Genomic DNA, 24,410 nt, shown 5'->3' on the forward strand with positions numbered 1-24,410 from the left:
TATATAAACACCTTGGTTTTTATAGTCTATAGAAACATTCTAATGCTTTGAAGCAAATGTTTGTTTCTTGACAAATTAGAAACTTAACAGCTTGGTTTTCCAAAATGCATCAGAATTGACTATTTTGTCACATTAAACCTAAATCGGTATAAGTCAAGTCAGGCAAGTTTTTTTTAATTTTCCTAATCAATTATTCACAATTTTTCGTATTAGCCGAACTTGGCCCATGGAAGGATTAATCAGTCTCCAATCCTTGCTACCCACTCAGTCCTTTCCGCCCACCCACTACAAGTGGCGAAGAGACTGGTTGGCAAGAGAACAACTTAAGATCGGCTCTTCTCTATTTTCTGCATCGCTTTCAGAGCTCAATGAGGTATCATGAATTTTTCTTTATGGTATCATGGAATTTTTTTTATAGTAGTGATTGATTGACTGAGCCAAGACTGCATCTCTTAGTCGATTTCCTGAGAGCTTATTATATAATAGCAGTCCCATTAAATTAACCTGCGCACCTTTTTTCCTGCTTATTGTCTATTCGGTGATCGAGTTCATAGGATTGCAAGGCAGCTAGCTAAATCCCCTTCTATTGTAAGTTGCAGTGGTGATAGTATTAAGAAAACTGCTGTTAAGGTTGATGTTATTTCCGAGATTGGTGGGAGGACCTTAGGAAGACCAATTTCCCTAAAGGAAGAATTTTCTTCTCCAGCTGAGATGTTTTCACAACTCGCTTGACTGCCGAGATCCCCTCAAACGTTACGGTTTGTTCCTACCATTGTTCGTTTCTTCACCGATTTGAGGAACTCAATTAGCTTGGAGTGATCCCGTTCTACAAAGTTTAAGAAGTCCGAGAAGAAAACAAAGGGTGGTGAAAGAAGTCTTAAAATTGAAAACCATCCAACGCCAAGGTCACTTCAACCGAGACAGATGACTATGTTGTTGTGAATGACTATTATTAGACCGATCGGGTAATCCAAAGTAGTCCTGAAGAACGGTTATCACACAAGAGCCGGGAGAGAAAAGTGAATACCGTTTAGTTAAGGATTGATGATCTTTGAGGGAAGTAGAGGTGACATTCAGGATTCGGAGTCGGAACAAATATGGTTGGGAAGTGTGGTTCCTCATTTTGGAAAGATTGTCAACCTATGTACAACTCACGCGGCGGCGATGAATCAAGTCGGGAATCAAAGAATTTGGATTCTGATTATAAAAGTGATGAAGGGTCGAAGAAAATAACTCTTTGGATGATATGAATGGTAGGTTAGAATCGGAGATTGTGAGAAAGATGGTGATGATGTACAAAGTAGTCCGGCTGATGTGCCTGTTGAGGACATGTTGTTTGATGATTATTATGAGCAAGATGGTGATGGCCAGAGTGATTCTTTTCATCACAGAGAAATTAATCAGCCCATCACTTCCAATTCGAAGAAGCTATCGAACACGTTGCTTCACAGTGTCAATGACTTCAGATATGTCAGTCTTCTCTGCTATCTGGGTGGTCAATGCAGATTTCATTTCCTTGAGTTTGATCTCAAATATTTTCTTCTCATTGTATTCGACCAACCCAGTCAGGCCGTCCTTGCTGAATAGAAATAGACATAACGCAACATAAAGCACAATTAAAACTCAGTATATCCAATACCACTACGACATCACATGAATAAATTACTCCATAAACTTATTAATTTTCATCTCATTGTCTAATGACTGATAATAAAGTCTGATATACTGATGTACAACCAAAAGAACCGGTTGTTTATTATGCTGCAAAGAGCAGCGTTTCGTCCAACTTTCGAGAATCCTTTTCTGCTGTAATGGTTCTTGGCACAGTCGGGCATCAGCCTTTTGAAATCAACTTGGCGAGGGAACAAATTCATCCCAAGGCGCAAGAATGGATCAGAAATGTTCTTACTAATGAATTTTGCATCCCAAGGCTATAAATGGATAATTATTATGCAAAACTTGAATGTAAAGTGTTCTCACAAACTAATGGATATCAGATTTGCAGGCATAGCCAGTACCCAATGATTCAAAAAAGAAAAAACGTGAAACGAGACTAGAGATAGAGAATGAAATCAGCCTCTCAATATTGGATAGAACAAGATATAATCCATCTCTATCTGAGTTGGATCATGCACTTTAGATGATTAAAAGATTGGAATGGGCATTTCTCCGCGATAGCGTAGGACTTGAGACAGCCTACATCACACCCAGGACCAGTTTACTAGCATATTCATCAATGCAACATCCCTCATATTTTTGGAACTACTACTCACACAGCATTTATACGAAACAGGTCGAATGCTGCAGAACCAACAAGTGTCCCAAGACCTAAGCCTACAGATCATAACAAAAGATGCACTTAGGTGCATAAACAAGATAACCAACATTTATTGAGCAGGAGAGCTAAGCTCATAAGCATACAGTGTTCCATCTGTGTCAGATTAATTGATGGGTTGCAACAGAAGATGAGTAAAAAACTTCAAAAGTTGATATTCATTTGACTTGCTTCAAAGTCATGGTTGTCCAATTATTGTGTTTGCCATGTGGTTATCAAAAAGGTTTAAAACATTAATATCATTGTACAAATTTTAAATTATTTATAGCTTGCAACTTCATAAGGCTGTTACATTTTTTCAATACAGAGGGGTATGGCCCCTTATTGATGTACTTTACCAAGCTATGAAGGTGAATAGATTCTCCATAGGTTTATATTTGTACGTTGTATTTACATCTCCTTTGATTAGTGTAGTTTAGCATACAGTATTTATGTTGTTCAATTTGGTGGATTGTTAAATTTAAGTTTGATAGCTATATATCTCACGCTTTTCTGTCCTTCATAGAAGGTTACAGTTAATGCAGTAATATCCATTTCAGTGGTGAAGTGCCAATTTGAAACATAAACTAACATTTTGGTTAATCAGGGTGGTCAGGAGCAAAACTGGCACAGCTACTCCAAGAGGCACCCGAACTTCACTGCCTGAGGAAGATCTCCTGGAATAGCAAGGAAGTATACGGTCTAATTCCCAGGCCTACATAACGACTTCTTCTACCAAAAGAATCCTATCTATACTTAACTTCCTAAACAAACATATCTAATAAGAATCCTATTAATACTAAACTTCTAATGACATAATAAAACCTAAACAACCTATATATATATATAAAATATATATATCCTCCTAACACAAAATCCTCCTAAACAAAAACAAAAACAAAGGTTTTTTTTTCTTTTAGTCTGATTTACATTAGTTTTACATATATAACTGAGTTCTTTTTCTTTTTTTCATTGCATGCAATATAAGATATTCAATCAAGGCTTCAGAAAGAGTTAACAAAAATGGATAAGGTAAACTTTCTTTTCCAATATCTTATTTAATAATTTTGTTGATTTCTCTTTTATGATTCAACTGATGATAATATTAAAGTTTAAACACATGAGATATTAGCGTAATCCTGTAACGGTTTGTTTTTTATGACTCTTTTAATTCAAAATTATATTGAACTATATTGAACTTAAGACCTGTATTAGTGTAACAACTACTCACTATCCCTCTTACCCCTCCTCTTTATAATTCTTCTCAATATTGTGAAATCAGTGGGACTGGGGGAGAGACAAGTCTCGAGTTGAAGCTATTGAGTCAATCAATCCAACACAACAATTATTGATGAAATTATATGAAATATAAGAGCAGACCAAAGGAGAACATATCAACTTTCAAATCATCCATATGCTTTAAAATTTATTTCAAGGGGGAAAGGTGTGTGTGTATAAGGTATAGTATAGTATATATATGTAACTAGAGTATAAGAAAATGCATGTTTTTATATCAAAATTATGTAATGCTGGAACCAAGTTTAGTGGTATATATATACCTGCAGTTATTCACTATAGCCCACTTTGACACACATTTGGTATCCTCCCACAAAGCCTACAAAACAGTAAAAGATCCATCAATAAAACAAAACCTAAAATTTACATGTTCTAAAAATACCAAATTACTATATGCCCTGACAATGGTGGGACTGTATATTTCTGGATAATATAAACTAATGTAATTTTTAAAATGCAGCTCATGGAGTATGAAACCAAACACAAAATTTCACTCAAGACAGCGTTGAGAGAAATTCTAATCAAGGAAAAAATCCAGGGAGAACCAGTTTACATATCAAAGATTGAAAACAACCGATACGCTGCAGATGTCATAATAGATTTGCCGATAATGAGAGAAATCTTCAAAAATCCCAATTATCCTATAAGCCAATCATTTCCGGGGACGTATCAAACTAAGAAAGTGGACTCAGAAAATGCGGCTGCAGGAAACGCTATCCGCTTCCTACAGCAGATATACAAATTTGAGGTTTTAGACATCAACCACAAAGAAGTCATTACTAAACGTGAAGAGCTACATGAAGCAAATACTAGAGAAAAACAACTTCATCAAGATATTGAAAACTTGAGAAAAGAAAATGCCTATTTGAAGTCAATAAATGAAGCATTGTTTATAGGAGGACCAAATTGGGATATGGACTACCTAAGCATCCCAAATAATTCATCAGATTTGGATGAGGATTAACATAGTGTTTTTCAAGCTGAATTCTATATTGGATGAGGATTATCACAATGTTAGATCCATCAAATTTATGTTTTTGTTTTTTCAATTTGAATTATCTATAGTTCATCATAACTTAATGAAATATTTATTTTAGGACATATACAGAGTAGTTCAAAATTTTCTTTTGATGACATTAAGAACCTGTTTTGGCTTGAATCCACCTAAGGTCATCTGAAACAAAACCTTTTGCTCCTCACGTGTTAGCCTACCCCCATATGTATGACCCCTTAAGCCAGTCTTTGCAATCATAGATACATAATTGCCAGTTTTATGTATGTATTGGTAGCATGACAGTTTTACAGATAATGGAATTAAAAATGCAAACATTATCCGCATGATAACCCGAAACCTTCGCTTCCAATCCAACCCAGCATGAACAAGATCAGGAACAGTTAACCTCCCACCAAAAATCTCATTCACAGCTACAGCTGCAGCAGCACCACTCGAGCTCAAACCACTCTCCAACCAAAAATCACATTCACATCTACAACAACCCAGCATGAACAAGATCAGGAACAGTTAACCTCCCATCAAAAATCTCATTCACAGCTACAGCTGCAATAGCAGCACTCGCACCACTCGAGACCAAACCACTCTCCAACCAAAAATCTCATTCATAGCTACAGCTATAGCAGCAACACTTGCCCCACTCGGCCCCAAACCACTATCCCACCAAAAATCTCATTAACAGCTACAGCTGCAGCAGCAGCACTCGCCGCACTCGACCCCAAACCACTCTCCCACCAAAAATCTCATTCATCGCTTTCACGGTAACGGCAAAGACTTCGCCACACTCAAACCCAAACCACTCCCTAACGGCAACCCTTTCTCAAGCGAAAGCAAGCACTCTCTTCAAACACTACTAGGTAAATTTGTAAAGGAACACACTCACTCTCTCAAGTATAGATCGAGAGTAAGACCAAATTGAAAGGAAACCTATTGTTAAGGCATATGCATTTTGTTAAGTGGGTTTCAATGGTTACAAATATGTATCCTGCAACCACAGAAGTTTAAACTGAGGGGTTGGGGAAAGACATTGCTCGAGCTACACAGTTCAAACAATACTCAGAGGAATCAAAACACACGAAACGGAAACAGCTCAGTATGAGAAGAAATAGCATAGTTATATCATCAGAAAAAAAAAATAGGTAACATTCGAAACTGACACCTCACAAACGATTTCATCAGCTTTTTACCACCTCTCAGAAAAACAATGCTTACAGTTCTCATGAAGATAAGCAATTCCACGAGCTCAACAAGCAGCAACTTTAGGCGTGGTTCACCATTCCATAACAGGCCTCCCCTAGCCTGAAAAATGTGAATGACAAAATTAACAGAAAAGCTAAAGATAAAATTCTTCAGAACACATCCATATAATCAGATAACCGTAGATATAGCTCCCACGGATATAGAATCACATCAGCCCTTCATTACGAAGATACTGAACAACCTTTGATCGTAACTCTGGAGGAATGCGAACAGGCCAGTAGTTTTTGTCAAGGCAGATTCTTTGTTGCCTTAGCTTCGAAATGGGTGAAAAAGAAACAAAGAAACAGAGTGATCCGGTGTGTCTTCAAGTCATTCAGACATGTAAGGAAAAGTTCATATATTGAAGCACCTCTTGATTTGGTAGCTTGAAAACTGCATGTTCAAAGAATATCCTAGCAGCTGAGGATCTCGAGATCCTCACCTTCACTACAAATCTATCACCACTCTGGTAGAGCACAAAACAATGTCGAGAGACAGTTAGCATCGAGAATTACGATGCTAACAAAGATGGTATGATGTTTAAAGCATTACTCTTAAGGGTCCAAGAAACTTCAGTGACATTTATGATAATGTCAAAGCTTCGCCATTATAGGCAATTGCATCTGCGCTTTTGAAAGGAAGCTGCGTGGGAAAAAGAGATAGCAATTTAAATTTGATTTGAATTTTAGATTCAATACCCGCAATTTGTTCGACCCAGGCCCAACAGTAATAATATACTTATGGGTTTCTAAACCTAATAGCTTCTACCTAATTAAAAAAAATATATCTAATTTAAAATAAGGTGATTTAGCTTTAGGACGTCCTAATAATATGGGTATTTGCGTTGGACCCAAAGTTTTACGTTTCTAAGCTTTAGGTAACCCTATCGTTAGTTAACGATTCATTTACCAAGTTTGACCGTCTATTGTGGTGTGTCTGGTGTTATGCCATTTCAAAATGCAACAATTACCCCTCACACGTTTTGCACGTGCCCACACCATAAAACTCAAAAACCAAATTTCAAAATACCCGACACGTGTCATAATCCATGCTCCTAATAGAGTGGAGGCTGCAAAAAAGGAGAACCTCGATGTTCCAAAATATCAAAATTTAAGAGATATACAAAACTAAAAACCTACGAAAAGTGAACTTCCAATCACTTAGTAAAACATAATCTATTAACCTAAAAAAAACAATTTAACTACACATATCCAAAAACTAGGTAGCCTATTTTCTTCCTCTTCTCTATTATTTACAATTATTTATTGACTTCATTTTATTATGTATATTGCAGATAATGGCGTATGAAAATTACAGCTTATGTAAAAAAAAAAAATGCTAAAGGAAATTCTAGAAGCGGGACTTAACATTCAACAAGATCCAATCTACAACACATAATTAAAGAGCGGACGATTCAAAAGCAACGTGACATTAAAGGTACCAAAGACTTATTCTTTAACAAATGAAGACGTCATAGTTAAAGAAATTGATGGAAGCCCAATATATTACATTTGCAAAAGCGGAGGATTCAAAGCACTTTTCACGCAATACGAGTTTATAAAGGATGAACGTGATATAGAAATTGAAGACTTCAATTTCAAAGAACTTATGAAGAAAAGAATAGAAGTTGAAGAAAAGCAGAATCAACTCGATATCCTCAAAAATATTATGCTAGATTGTTTGGTTGATGATAAACACAATAAAGATAAAATATATTATCTCGAAGAAAAAATTAAAGGAATGAAAGGCATGTAGAGTTCCATAATAAAGAAAAGAAAACCATGAGGATTAGTACTTTAATACCAAAACTTTATTATGTTGGTCACATAGTATTTTTTTAATGGCCGAGGTTTAACGCTTTTTATTTATGAAAGTTTGTAACTATTGAGTCCGTTAATTTTTAGTTTAAATTTATAATATTAGCACACTCGCTTTTCAAATTCGACTACTTCAAGTTATATTGTGTTCGATATCGAAAAAAATATAAGTCATTTGTCACCTTTGGAGTAGGTATTCGTATCATAGCATTGTTTCGTTTGCTGACCTTCTAAAAGAAGTGAGTAATTGTAAATAAGTGGATGTCTTGAACATTCAACAATGTAAATACTTGGATGTTGTCTTCCAAATATTAATGAGATAGTGAGTTCCCCTTCAAGATTCTAATGCCAAATACCGGATGAACTTTAAAAAAACACACAATTGGTAGTCTTGAAATAATTAGGCAAAAAGAACATTCTTAGATGTCTAGATTTTTTAGTATTATCGAGGCGGTTTTGCAACTCCATTATATAAACTCTCCTAAATCACCACATATTACCACAAGAGCACAATCGATTATGAAAATGGTGAGCTAGAAAGCATTCTTATTATAATAGCTTTGACCAAAACTGAAAGATACTTAATAAACTTGGATCAGGTTTTGACACACTTAAGTTGTGACAGGAACTGCTCTGCTCTGTACTCACTGAATTATCATCAAAATGTCTACTGCAAGCATTAGGGCTCATCTTTGCTAATAACATGTGGCAGAGACAATTTTGCTTTAGTTCTGCATAACAATGTGGTGAATATCTTTGATCTCCCCTTTCAACATGAACATTGGTTAAATAGCCATTCCTGCTCTTTGTACTCCCTCTACATTGCCCAAAATCCATTTCCACAACCTTGACATTTTCTTCAATGTGTCTATCAATGTACATGCAGAAAAATCATATTGCTGATTAAAGGGTGAATAATTTGTATTTCTTTTATTTATAAGAGAGATTCTCCCATCATAATAGTGGATATGCTCTTAAGTAGTGCAAACTATTTTCAGTAGGATGCATGTGGTCATTTTATTTATATAGAAATAATTTCATATTTGTGTTATAATTTCATATCTGAGAAATGCCAAAAATAAGTTCATATCTGTGTTATAATTACAAAGCAAATACAAGAGCTTCACCTTCATTTACAACAGCACAGTCCATATCCACATCTGTATTTAATTTAAGAGATTTAGACGTGAAATCAAGTGGTATGTTGAAATAACCCTTTCTCAAGCAAAAGTGATAGACCAGTTGACCGAACCCCAAGCATTCTCATAGCAGATATAGCAGCAATTCCAAAATTTGCTGAAATTTGGGAAACAAGAACTAAGAAAGATCAAGAAATATACTGATCTAGCACAGAAAAGCTACTTCGACACAAATTTTCATACATTTAATGACATCGGTAGGTTAAAAATCCACAGGAAGTTAAAAATTTAGTTTAACCAGTGAAAACACGAAGATATCAATAGATGCCACAAGTCTATATAGTCAATCTGAGTTTTTAACCGGTCCAAAATCAGAGTTACCAACAGGAAGATACAAAACTTCAAAACAACACAACTATCCAACAGGAAGTCAAAACCACACCTTAATAAGTTTCTTAGACAAATGAGAAAAAAGACCATACCTACCTCGACTGTTTGCTTTATTCTCTCCTATATGCAGACCACTTCAATAAGTTGGTATTGTATTCTACCCTTCCTAAACTCTGAAGTTGAGAAACCATCTGTTCGTTGCCAGCTCTCAATATATTGCTATGAATTAGCATGAGTACCTAGGTGTAAGACATTTCAATATCTCCATAAGTGGTAGCAACTCAAATTTGAATTGAATTTAAGATACAATACCCGCTTAAAACATATGTTATAATTTGTTGGGCACAGGACCCAACAGTAATAGTATACTTAGAGGTTTCTAAACCCAATAGATTCTACCTAATTAAAAAAAAAAAAAAAATCTAATTTAAAATAAAATATGGGTATTTGCATTGGACCCAAAGTTTTACATTTCTTAGCTTTAGGTAATCCTATCGTTAGTTAACGATTCATTTACCAAGTTTGACCGTCTATTGTGGTGTGTCTGGTGTTATGCCCTTTCAAAATGCAACAACTACCCCTCACACGTTTTGCACGTGCCCACACCATAAAACTCAAAATCCAAATTTCAAATTACCCGACACGTGTCATAATCCATGCTCCTAATAGAGTGGTGGCTCCAAAAAAGGAGAAGCTCGATGTTCCAAAATATCAAAATTTAAGAGATATACAAAACTAAAAACCTAGGAAAAGTGAACTTCCAATCACTTAGTAAAACATAATCTATTAACCTAAAAAAAAAAACAATTTAACTACACATATCGAAAAACAAGGTAGCCTATTTTCTTCCTCTTCACCATTATTTACAATAATTTATTGACTTCATTTTATTATGTATATTGCAGATAATGGCGTATGAAAAAATTACAAAATTTATGTAAAAAAAAAAAAATTAAAGGAAATTCTAGAAGAAGGACTTAACATTCAACAAGATCCGGTTTACAACACAGAATTAGAGAGCGGACGACTCAAAAACACTGTAACATTAAAGGTGAAGACGTCATAGTTAAAGAAATTGATGGAAGACCAACATATTCTGTTGCAAAAGCAGAGGATTCAACAGCTTTTAACACAATACAGTTTATAAATGATGAACGTGATATGGAAATTGAAGACTTCAATTTCAAAGAACTTATGAAGAAAACAATACAAGTTGAAGAGAAACAAAATCAACTCGACATCCTCAAAAATATTATTCTAAATTGTTTGGTTGATGATAAACACAACAAAGATAAAATTAAAGGAATGAAGGACATGGAAAGTTTCATAATAAAAAAAAGAAAACCATGAGGATTAGTACTTTAATACCAAAATTTTAGTATGTTAATCACATAGTATTTTTTTTAATGGCCGAGGTTTAACGGTTCTTATTTATGAAAGTTTGTCACTATTAAGTCCTTTAATTTTTAGTTTAAATTTATAATATTAGCACGCTCACTTTTCCAATTCGACTAATTCAAGTTATATTGTGTTCGATATTGAAAAAAATAAAAGTTATTTGTCACCTTTGGAGTAGGTATTTGTATCATAGCATTGTTTCGTTTGCTGACCTTCAAAAACAAGTGAGTAAATGTAATCATTACCTATCCTCCCTTACTATTATTACAAACGAATTTAGCAAAATAAGCTAACAATTAACAAATATCGATAAAAAAATAAGTGAAGAATAATAGGTAATAAGCTATTTCCATACTGCAATAAGTGGATGCCCTGAACATTCTACAATGTAAATACTGGACAGTGTCTTCCAAATATTAATGAGATAGTGAGTTTCTGCTTCAGTATTCTAATGCCAAATACAAGATGATCTTTTAATTTATTGTCTGAGTGAATATAGTTTGGAAGTAAGATTTTTGATACATAATAATAAAGTGAAAAAAATATATATAAAAACGGTCCCCGTTCGTTGAACGGGTCCAAAAATCTAGTAAATAACTAATAAAGCTAGGTCCAGTCGCCTATTACAAAACCAATAGTACTATGCTAGTTCTTCAGTAGCTAAATGGTAAAATGCCACCACAGCCAAAAGTTGGCCCTATGACGTTGATTCAATACAATATTTTGATATTTTCAGTCAAATTCAAGAAAGTTGCATGCAATAGTTTAATGTTTTTTTAAAAAGGAGTGACTTTTGCTTCTGAATAGACCCCACACGGAGCAGGAAACACCCCTCCCTTAATTATTCCCAACTCCTCTGAGGAACTAAACCGTGACATAAAACTTTAGGATAAGAAAACGTTTCAATATCACATTAAAAATATTCCAAACTCTTAATATGTACCTCCCTGAGTGGAAGTTCTCGACTCCCAGATCTTCATCCAATATAAATATGTAATCATAGATTGAGACTACATCAGGGTGAAGAAACCGCTTTGCGAACCACCTGGCAAAGAAACATAATATGCAAGATCAGGGTTTATTATTTTGTTAAGTTGACCATTAATCAAAGTGGTTTGGGCATAATTGTCCACCTCTTGATTCTGTATTAGCAGAGATTACTACTGCAGATGTTAGAGGAACGGTTTATGTTAGAATCTAATGCAAGTCCAATGGTCAGCCTAACCCTTTTATCTTCTTTTTTTTTAAAAAAAAAAAGTTTGGGCATAATGCTAATTGCATAATGCCCTGAAGCTTTCATATTCATCTCCCCAAGGAGTACTACGGATGAGTTGGAGTTTTACCATTTTGTTTGGTTATGAGCAACGATATGTATGGCCTTGATACTCCACTCAAGATCTTGCCACCTGTCCACATTGCAATCATAGTGGAATAGAATAACAGTGAAATTTTTGAAAAGAACTGAAATTTTTGAGATTAGATGAAAAATCTTTTGCTTTAAATATCTAGCACGCTGATTAAAGAAATACCTTCTGAATAATGGTGTCAACATTTTCCTTCTGTTTAATACCAGCTGAAATTGCTAGTAGATTTCGATGACTTTGATGTTCAACCTGAAATGCGAAGGTTGCACACAACATCAACAAACATAGCATAACCACCAGTGACCAGACTGGCATATCTCAGAGAAAATTGAATGTAGAAACAATATGGGAAATATAAGACTAATAAGAACGCCAACTGTAGACTGTAAAAATGTCTACCCCTGGTTACCAATACATAACTAAACAGTCCAGAGACTTCGAGGTGTCATTTGATGATTTCCATATACAGCTCAAACTATTGGCTAATGTCGGAACCCATAAAAAAAAAAGGAAAAACAGAAAACCCTTGAACTTGCATTATTCAGTGTGAGAAGACGATGAAATCTAGAAGGCTTAAAATCGCTTTCACAATCATCAAATAGGATCCCAGTATCTCTGGTCACTACTTACTCTTTATCTTCTCTATATTTAGGACTTCATTCTCAAATCCCTGTCTTCCACTTTTTCCCCGGTGAAGGTGGGAACCGAACCCAAGACCTTGGGCCCAACCTTCCAAAATTGACCAGTAGGTTACTACATAATATCTTAATATGCTATAATCAAGTATCCATTAAACTTAAGGTACTTAGGGAGAGAGAGCGAAAGAGATCCCTCAAAATGAAAAAAGACAATCCAGTCCAAAAGATAGTTTGAAACTATAGCTTTCACGATTATCAAAACAGGTCCAAGTATCTCCAACCAATACATAATAGATAAACAGAATTTGATATGGTTTAATAAAAATCCCAAGTTTACAGTAAAAAAATCTTGGATCTCGTAATGAAATGTAGATGAATCCTTAATGAAATCTTGGCTGCATGACTTTGTCTTTGTTTTCTTTTTTTTTTAAAACACAGTCATTATTCCTTTGTGGCATTGCTTCTATCTAATTTTTTAAAAAACTATAAATTTCGGTATCTGTAACCAATGTATTAGCTTGTAACATTCAAATTAGATCAATTTAATTTATACCGAGACAACAAAAAACTCGGTTCAAAAAGAATGTACTAATGCTTCTTAGCTTAGTGAACTTGATGTGTAACCGTGGTTAAATCAACTGTCCTTAATAAAAGGACGGCACCAAATTGGTAAACTATTTGAGTGAGCAAAAAATTAATATCAATCCTAAATATGATAGGTTTACACTTTAGAAAGTCTTAGATTATATATCTAATAAGCGAGCTACTTTTTTAGAGGCCAACTACATACAACAATATGAAAGACATTAATATCAACCAAACTTGACCATTTAATTATCATCTTCGTAGCACCAAACTTTCTTTTCTAACCATTTTTTTAGATCTTGCTACTCCTCGCATTTCATGAGTCGGAGAAGATGATTGTTACGCTAGGGTAAATCAAACAAACGTACCAACTCATAACACAGTAAATTGTTTAAAGGTGGTGGGAAGTACCTGATTTGTATCTCCGTTGGTTTGCTTTTTGATGTGATAGTAACACCAATGCAAACAATACAGGATAATAACTGCACAATCCTTTGTTCACCATCCACAATCCACCTTTCACTTCTATTCATAGCAACTACGATGCCACAAAAATAAATAAAGTAGAAAAATATTAATAATTATAATATCTAATGTTTACTAAAAATTGTGAATCTTGCAACTACCCCTAAAAAGAGAATTCGAATCCTAGAAAACAAAACGTTGCTGACTCATTTATAAAATACTATCAATCAATGATTAAAACCCCAATATATTCATTAAACATATATATATATATATATATATATATATATGGAACTGATGAATTACATTGAAATTTTACCTTTCTAGGTTTTCTATTTGTTGCACCCTGCTAGGTGTTTAGGATCAGTACTAAGTACTAACTGATTTCGGCTCCCAAATAATAGACCTACCTATTGCCTAATCCAATAGAAACATCTCCCCTAAGTGATCTGCAACCAAAGTATCCAAACTTCAATATCACCAAAAAAACACCGAAGAGCCAAAACTAAGTTATAAGCCACAATCTCAAATTACTTCAACGTCAGTTCATATGTAAGTTTATTCTCAAATAAAACACATTCAAAAATCGATAAGTAGAACTAATAATTGATAATTGTAACAGAACTGAAGAAAAAATACGATTATTTTAGAACATCACTCAAAGGGAAAACAATAGGTGCACGAAGAAATCAATATACCTAAGTCTCTAGTGGTGAAGCCCCATGTCCACCACTTCCAGTATTTGTGACACCTCATATTTATAGTGACCATACATGCCAAAACAATATCCTCTCGTCAAGGCACCAATTGTGGTGTCGAATCCGCCTCCAAGGGTGACGCTACCTTATGTTCTGAAACCTCTTGTAAAACTACCATCTCTGTCAATTGTGGTGCATTATGTTCCAAAACATCAATATTGCATTCAACAACTAATATAGTATTATCTGTAAATCCATGTTGTTTGAATTGTTTTTCAAATCAGATAAAGCATGGATCTGCATTAGCAATTGGTCAATAACGAATGTGGATAGATGCCTACTATTGAAGAGAAACAAAAACGAGATTAAATGCATCCAATAGAAGTGGGATCGTATAACCATTATATCAATGAGATTTGTAGAAGATGGATTTACACTTCTTATTGGTACAAAGGATTAGATATGATTAGATACAAAGGTTTCACCAATCAAGAAGGGAAGAAAACATCACCCAAATAAACATTAAAAGAATTGATAAATAAGAATTGAATGGTCACTTTACTTGTGATTAGTTTGTAGAATTTCACCAGAAAGTTATATATACGCATCCTTATCACCACTTTCCTATATACCACCATAAAAGAAAATAAATTGTAGCTTATATTTACCAAGCTATCAATCCTAAATCTGATTCATACAACTGTGTTTGTTCAAAGTTGCATCTTGGCAACATCATTTTCAGTGAGAGGCTTAGCGTCCCCAACTTTGGTCCACTATGAGATTCCAAATAAGACAACGATGGCGTGCCGAATGTATTGTTCTCGATATCCTACTATACTTTTTATTAGCCTATAGACATTACAAATGAATGTTTTGCTATGAAGTTCTCTTAACTAAATCTAATACTGCACTTTTGTGCATTGCAGTTTATGATATTTGCCAGCGGCATGATTAACGTCATCTTGTAATTGAGATTGGAGGAGGATCACCATAGCTACTTAAATCGACCAATGCACATCAAAAGGAAAAAGACAGACTTAAAACTTTAACTTAAGCCCAAAGCAACGCTAAATAAAACTGGGATACATAAGCATGAAATTAATATAGCCTAACACCACGTCACACACATGAATCTATTAAGGGATAAAAAAAGATAAATACCTAGTTCGAAAAAGAAAACCTTGTGTTGAAGGGGAGGTACCTTCGATTTATTTCAATTGGAATTGTTTAAATTGGTTAATCAAATATCACCATGAGCCCTTCCGTATTAAAGTCATCCTATGTCCCAAAGCCACGCCTCGTCAAGCCGCGTAACATACCTAATCCTCCAGAAGTGATCTGAAGCCTCATGTCCACCACCTCCAGTTAAGACACCTCATATAAATAGTGACCATATGTGCCAAAACCTCTTCTCATCAAGCCACCACCTCCACCAATTGTGGTGTCAAAGCCGCCTCCATGGGTGAAGCCACCTTACGTTCCAAGCCTCTTATAAAACTACCATCTCCACTAAATGTACGTGGTGCATATGTTTCGAAACATCCAATCACATTCCGACTAATTTATTCCCACAATTGTACATTTCCAACTCATCCATTTTCAACATCCAATGCTCTACTTGCAAAGCTAAGACCAATAGAAGCAGTGTCACCTTTGCCCCTAGCTATAGAACTGACAGTGTCTAGAAGTATGTCGGCTCCTATTATCAAATAAAACAAAGTAGTAAGACGTACAATAAACACGTTTCTTATTTCATTCGATTTTAAAAACCCTTATCAATACAATTCAACTCACCAAAATCTTTTGCAGCACAATATTGTCTGATTATTTCATTCAATTTTAAAAACCCTTATTGTCACACCCAAATACCGCGACCTATAACTTTACTCGTACTCCGACTCTCATTTTGGATCGGCTGCACCAATTAGGTTGTCTACGTACCCATTTCGGGATCAAGCCACCGTAGTTCACCTCCACTCTTTCTCTTTACCTCTCTCTCTTTCCTCCTCAGTTGCCTCCTCCTTTTCGCCCCTCATTCTATCCTTCTCTCTTCCCTTTTATATCTCTCCTTAGGTTTAACTCATGGAGCATAGTATGGTCTTGGGCCTATTATCTGGGCCCGATACATACTATAGTCCATCTAAGAAAACAGCTACTACATTTGCCCCCTCTCGGGTTCGGCGGCGATGACGATGACGGACCCGAGAAGTCTCTGAACTTCCTTGTCTCTCTCTCTGAACTCTAGATATCCACAGTATCCAGAGACTATATGTAGTCTTCTTCTCCTCAAGATGTTTCAAATCCATATACCCTGCTACTGAATTGTATGTCTGTAAAGTACTCAGTCCCGACTCTCTTTGTTTGCGAACTCTTGAACTCTGCGCTCTCATCTTTCTTGACCCTGTGACTTTGTTGGCCGCGAATTGTACTATAATCCTCCACTTGTCTCGCTCTTCCTTCATCACTACTTACACGAGTTCTCCAACCTTAGCCGATAAACTATGTGTATCTATGATCTCCGTAGATTTCCATTATATGTATGTGCACTACACCTCTTCTAACCTCTTTCCTTGATTACACTTTCTCTATCTTTCTAGCCTCTTTGCTATGGTTCTTTATGGAAATCTCCAATGATCCCGCTAGCGTCAACAATCAATAATCTCTACTCTGCGATCCCTTTTCCAATAGTCTGGGGCTGAAGAAGCCTTACTTTCGCGATGTTTTCCTTGCTAACCATCCTTGGTCGCGTGACCCGAAGTCCTTATTCTCTCTTTGTTATTAGCTCTCCTTCACAAAATTTACTACCAGTCCGCGAAGGGTCCCTTTTCCTTGGCACTCACTCTTCATAGTCAATCATCATGTCCACGAAGTGTCTTAATCCATTAGCTCTCGTTCATAGAACTCATTAGCGTATCCATGAAGGGTCTCATCCCCTTCACTCTCACTCTTCAAACTCAATCCTCAATCCTCACTACCATATCCGCAGAGAGTCTCACCTCAGCCACCTTCTCTTTTTCGTAGAACTCAGCATTGCATCCGCAAAGGGTCTCATCCCCTCCGCTTGCATTCGGAAAGTGCGAAGCATATCTAGGGACAACTCAGCTTGCCCCATGTCCATGGAGTGTCTTATCCCAGCCATAAGCTCTTCTTCACAGAACTCACTACTATGTCCGCGGAGTGTCTCAGCCTAGCCATAAGCTCTCCATCTTAGAACTCACTACCATGTCCGTGGAGTGTCTCACCCTTTTATTTCCCTTTTGTAGAACTCAGCATTGTATCCGCGAAGGGTCTCATCCCCTCTGCTTGCATTCGGAAAGCGCGAAGCATATCCAGAGATAGCTCAGCTTGCCCCCATGTCCGTGGAGTGTCTAACCTCAACTACCATCTCTCTTTCATAGAACTCACTACCATGTCCGCAGAGTGTCTCGTCCCCTTTGTTTCTCTTTCATAGAACTCAGCATTGTATCTGCGAAAGGTCTCATCCCATTCGCTCTCATTTAGAGAGTGCAAAGCATATCCAGGGATAACTCAGCTTGCCCCATGTCCGCAGAGTGTCTCAGCCCAACTATAAGCTCTCATTCATAGAACTCGCTACTATTTCTCTTTTGTAGAACTCAATAGTATTGTTCCTTTTGGATATGTAGCTTGATCCCAATTGCAATTTGGAACTCCGGCTCGCGGAGGGCTCATCCTCCCCACCCCCCCCAACTATCTCTACTCGGGAGTGGAGTCTGTTGAGGGGCAACTCAGTTTGCCCCCAAGCTTGATTTGGATCTCATGTCCACGGAGGGCCCATCCCCCCATTGTCTATGCTCTGGAGTGGAGTCTGTTGAGGGGCAACTCAGTTTGCCCCCAAGCTTGGTTCGGATCTCATGTCCGCGGAAGGCTCATCCCCCAGCTGTCTCTACACTGAATGAAAGTCTGATGAGGGGCCACTCAGTTTGCCCCTAAGCTTGATTCGGATCTTATGTCCATGGAGGGATCATCCCCCCCCCTCTCAAGCCTCGAATGGAGTCGATGAGGGCAACTCAGCCTTGCCCCCATGTTTGATTCGGACCAGGGGTCCGTGGAGGGCTCGTCCCCCGCGACTCATTTGGATAGCCCAGCGACATATCCGCGGTCTTCTCGAACCCCTCCGCTCTCCTTCGGAATGCACATCTAGGAACAGTTCAACTTGCCCCATGTTTGATTCGGACACGAGGGTCCGCGGAGGGCTCGTCCCCCCCGCACCCATTCGGATAGCCCCGCGACATATCCACGGAGGGTCTTCTCGAACCCCTCCACTCTCCTTCGGAATGCACATCCGGGAACAGCTCAACCTGCCCCATGTTTGATTCGGACACGAGGGTCCGCGGAGGGCTCATCCCCCCCCCCCCCCACACACACACACACACATTCATTCGGATAACCCCACGACATATATCTACTAAAGGTCTTCTCAAACCCTCTCGCTCTCGCCGAATGCACATCCAGAACAAAATCAACCCGCCCCATGTTTGATTCGGACATTTGGTGGTCTCATGGAGGGCTCATCCCCAAGACACTCATTCGGATAGCCCCACGACATATCCGCGAAGGGTCTTCTTCGCTCTCTTTCGGAAAGTGTAACAGTATATCCAATCGCATTTGTTGTAGTTTTGTTGTGGTACCGCAGGTCTTTCTCTTTCTCTCGGTGATAACCCGTAAAAACTCAATTAGATTTCTCTAACCTATTCTTACGGTATCAATTATTTATTTCCTACTCTCACATATAGATTTATGCAATATATAGAATATAGAATACAGAATTGTTCAACTCCTAAACTACCAAGACATAAATAGAATCCAATTAATCAAACACAAGGAAACAATGGTGAGAGCAATATTTATAGAGGTGAATTTATACTATGAAACTAATTATATGAATTTAACTTATAATAATTTAACTAAGCAATTGAATATGACTTGAATAAAATATGGAGAAGAATAGAGAAGGAATTAGGGGGATTTGATTTCACTTAGATAAATTTCTAATATGCTAGTGTAGATTATTGCAATCCTAACCAATAAAGATTAAGTAATTGATCCCTAACTATTCATGGTAATCTCTACCAACTAATAATTAGCTTGTGAGGAAGTTCAACCCATTCTCATGGCGAATCAACTAATCTACTAGAGTGAAACTCTTAAAAAGCAATAATCTAACTAGTACATCAAGTCTTCATCAAAGCTTCATCAAACCTCTCTAATGAAAGTTTAGTTAAAAATCATGAGACTATCATAAACATAATAATAAATAGAAGAAGACATCATGAAAAACTACTTTATTAAAGATACTTGAATTGAATAAACTAAATCTTTTATTAAAAGGTTCTAATGGAGGCTACAAACTAAACTAATTAACTAAACATAACTTAAACTAAAGAAGGAGAGAGAGAGAGAACCCTAATTTAAAACTAAACTAAATAGGGGAGTATCCAAGTTTTGTTTAGCCTTAAACCTTTTATATAAGAGAGGGTTATGTTTACAATTTCGTGCATGGGCTTTGGAGCCATGTTTTGGGCCATGAAATCAAGCCCAAAACCTAATTACATATGTCCAAAAAGGGTTTCTCTGCGCGAAATTACTTCAACACCCTTTTCATCCACTTTTACTATTTTGATTGGGTCAAAGCTTGGACCATTAGAAATCTCTTTCCGAGCCGGTCGTTTTGACATATAATAGGTCCAATTCCGAGGATTGAGTCCAAATATACGGCCTGCGGAAGTTCTGTTGACTTTTCTGCTATTTTTCTACCCACGTTGACTTTGACTTTTCAGCTTTAACTAGGCTTTAAAAAGGCTTTTTCTCCTTGAAACTTGGGCTTTAACCATAGAACTTCTTAGCAACCAACCTTTGCTCATTTCTCTTGCAAAAGTGACATATTTCTTCACATATTTGACTCCAAGACCTGAAATACACAAAATCACGTAAACAGTACTAACTGTTATTTATTATACACATAATTGGTCTAAATGTAATATTATTAATGGGTTAAAACTGCAGTTTTGGGCTCTTATCACTCGTCATGAGTATTTGTATATAAATATAGCGGCGGTCATATACTCTAGACAATGTACAATCTGTCTTACCCTAAAGGGTACCGCCACGTTTCTCATTCATGGTCCATGAACTCTTAGAGCGAATAGGTTCCCAGAATACCATGAGGTCTGGGGACAATCCCAATCTATCCCCACATACATCTTTACCCAGGACGGGGACAAGGCTAATTTGCCCCCAGTGTAACTATGGCTGACGGCCGAGTCGTTACTTGTTAGACTATTATGTACATGACGGTAAAATAAATGAGTTACCTGCCGCGGTGTACGCCTCTCTACATTTTTTTGTAATCGTCTTATCATCTGTGTTCAGACGCTCCAAGCCGTCGATCTCAACCCCAATCTACTGATCTCATTGTTCCTCGGTCTCCAACTTCCTCGTCATCGATGTTGTTACGTTGAATACTCTATAAAAACTAAAATCACCAATAAGACAAAGGAGGGGATTGTGTTGTCCCTTGTTAGACCCGTCACCTTTTTGGCAATACTCGGCGTAACTATCAAACCCCTTTTTAACATCCCTGCACACACCCGAGGTGGTACACCTATCTTGCTACCACCGTCCACACACTACTAGTCCGCCAATTCCCACACACTTCACCATGTAATTCAACTGTACTGCAACCAGGTGTGGTTTTGATTCCTTTTTCTTTCATCAACCTCCATACATATATCTTCTCACCTCCCTGCCTTTGCAAACAAGTTAGAGACTAACACATAGTTCTCTGCTTTATAAGGCTCCAAGTCCAGTAGTATCTCAGAAACCTTTTGTCCCAAAACCACATCGCCATGTGTTTTACAAGAACTGAGCAGTGCTCCCCAAATTCCTGCATCCGGCTTCTCTGGCATCTCCTCCAAAAGATTCAGAGCATGGTTCAAGTGCCCAGCTCGACCAAGCATGTCAACCATGCATGCATAATGCTCAAGTTTTGGCTCAATATAGCTCTTCGTCCGCATCTCTGAGAAGTACTTCAGACCCTCTCCAACTAAGCCTGAGTGACTACATGCCATCAGAAGGCTGATGAAAGTAAATTCATCAGGTTTTAATCCTTCACTTTGCATCCTCTCAAAAAGTTCTACTGCATCTTTTCCACGTCCATGAACTCCATACCTTGCAATCATCACCATCCATGAAACCATGTCTTTCTCCCTTAACTTGCCAAAGACTCTCCAAGATTGCTCAATCCAACCGCTTTTAGCATACATGTCTATGATTGAACTACTCACAAATGCATCTTCAGTGAGCTCTGCTTTTAAAGAAAAGCAGTGTACTTCTTTTCCAAGACAAAGACTTGCTAACTGTTTTGATATCCATGTTGTAAAAGACATTGTCCGCAGAGCTTAGTGACCCACGCTTTGCGTAGGCTGAAACAAATGCATTGGCAACCAAATCATCATTTTGAAATCCATTTCTAAATGCATACCCATGAATTGAAGCTCATTCACGCTTACAGCGGTTCAGACTTCTCTAAACAAGTGGGCAAGACATTCAAGAGGGTGATCACATTTGCCTTCATTGTCTCCTCCCCCTCCATCTGCATTTTCCGTAGTAAATCAAATGTTGCACCAACATCTCCTTCTCTTGAATAACCCCCAATCATGACTTTCCAAGAAACTACTTTTTTCTTACCATTTTTATCAAAGATGCTTTCGGCATCCGATATGCATCCACATTTCGCATACATGTCGACCAAAGCATTAGTCACCATCAGCTCCTAATTCAATCCCAATTTCACAGCCAACCCATGAATAACCCTTCCCATCTCCAGGTCACCTTTCCCAGCACAAACAGGTAATATCATCACCAAAGTCGCACTATCTAGTTTCAAACAGTCATTACCAACCATCATCTCTCTAAAAGCAAACAAACTATCTTCCACGAACCCACTTTCCGGAAACCCAAAAATCATCGCATTCCACGAAACCAAATTCCTCTCAGGCATAACTCAAACACTCTCACCGCCTTTTCCGCACACCCGCACTTCCCATACATTACAATCAATGCATTACAAACATACGCATCCGACTCCAATCCCATCTTCATAACCATCCCATGCACAACCATTCCCAATTCCAAACTCAATAACCCCCCACAAACCTTAACCACACATGGCATAGTATAATTATCAGGTCTAAAATCCGTAACCGTAATCAATTCACAAAACACTAAAACAGCCTCACCCCAAAGCTCATTTCTAGTATACCCATTAATAAGTGCATTCCACTGATACAAATTCTTCCTATTAAGTCCATTAAAAACAAGACGTGAATCTAAAGGTGACCCACACATTGCATACATTGTAATAACACGTGTATTAATAACATAATTATCATTAAAATGTTTAGAGCTGGATACCAGTTCATGTACTTTACGACCAAGTTCAAGATCCTTCCTTTTCCCACATACTTGTAACTGTGAGATCTGACGGCGGTGGTGTTGGTGTTTGAGTCTCTAACTCATTCAACTTATTCTTCCTCTTTAGACTAACTGTCGTTGCTTTATCTTTAACACCACCAACTTATTTTTCATTTCCCCACAGACGGCGCCATTTGTCGCACCCAAATACCGGGACCTATAACTTTATTCGTACTCCGGCTCTCATTTTGGACCGGTTGCACCAATTAGGTTGCCTACATACCCATTTTGGGATCAAGCTGCCGTAATTCACCTCCACTCTTTCTCTTTACCTCTCTCTCTTTCCTCCTCAGTTGCCTCCTCCTTTTCCCCCCTCATTCTATCCTTCCCTTTTTCCCTTTTATATCTCTCTCTTTAGGTTTAACTCATGGGGCATAGTATGGTCTTGGGCCTATTCTCTGGGCCCGATACATACTATGGTCCATCTAGGAAAACGGCTACTACACTTATCAACACAATTCAACTCACCAAAAGCTTTTACAGCACAATATTGTCCGATTCCTCAACTACTCCATATCAGCTAATTTAGTTATTTCTCCAACCTCCTCAGTCTTTACAACACTAAGTTGGTATGCTAAAAATGTTTTACAAATATTCAAGAATTCTACCTAACTTCTCTTATGCTAAAAAGGGTTTTATAAATAAAATTTTGACAAAATTAATAGAATTGCAAATTTGAATAAATAATGCTTACGGATAACTTTTCAGTTTGACTTCTTACCTGAGATCATTGCAAAACCGTAAAACATCAATCGTTAGATCATCTGAGATTGCAATCAATCCCTAAAACATCAAAAATTTAGTTAATGAAAACTAATTATATTGATATCTATTTCTCGCAAAAGTTCAATTAAAGCCAACTGCTGGTGATAATTTTACATTCCTAATTTACACCTGAAATTTAGTTTTAGCATTTGGTCTTTCTTTTAGGAGAACAAAATCAATCAATTATTAGTTGTGGCTATCTGGAATTCAGATGTAGTAGCATATGGTTCTCATAATCTGTGCTTTTGATCAAGATCTTGGAATAAAATAAGTGAATAAAAACTATAAAAAATAAATCTAGTATGTGCGTCACCAAAATAACTAATTATAGCTTTAGAACAATGCAACAAGTAGCTTTTTCACATAGTCCTATTCAACACGTGAGAGTATAACATTGTGCAATTTAAACCTTCAGCTACAATAGATTCTCAATCCTACCAAGTAGCAATAACACACAGACACAACACAATGACAAAAATGATAACAATGATCCATTTTGTTTTTTTCCTTGATCAGTATCCATATGCTTTATCAATCACCTTTGAGGCACCACTGAAACCTAATGTATTTGGACTTCCATTTCAACAAAAGATTAATTTGCAAAAAGTTAAAGAAAGCCAAATACAAAGCATTAACATGATATTGATTAGTATTGCATCTAAAATGCTTGCAGGAACAACTATAACATGATCTTAAAGCTGAATACATGCATCATATGAAAAAATTTCATACTGAATCATGAATTTAAACTCTACCCTTTAAATCACTACATAGAAAGAAAAAAAAAAAATCCAAAC

The 24,410-nt window shown here is 36.9% G+C and overlaps 1 pseudogene; it reads right to left on the bottom strand.

The window, feature by feature from the left end:
- Nucleotides 1-1,428: 1,428 nt before the first annotated feature.
- Nucleotides 1,429-22,982, bottom strand: LOC147518874 (pentatricopeptide repeat-containing protein At1g18485-like; annotated as a pseudogene).
- Nucleotides 22,983-24,410: the final 1,428 nt, after the last annotated feature.

This window comes from Coptis chinensis, chromosome 2, assembly GCF_015680905.1.
Source record: "Coptis chinensis isolate HL-2020 chromosome 2, ASM1568090v1, whole genome shotgun sequence".
In the NCBI taxonomy this organism is placed as follows: Eukaryota; Viridiplantae; Streptophyta; class Magnoliopsida; order Ranunculales; family Ranunculaceae; genus Coptis; species Coptis chinensis.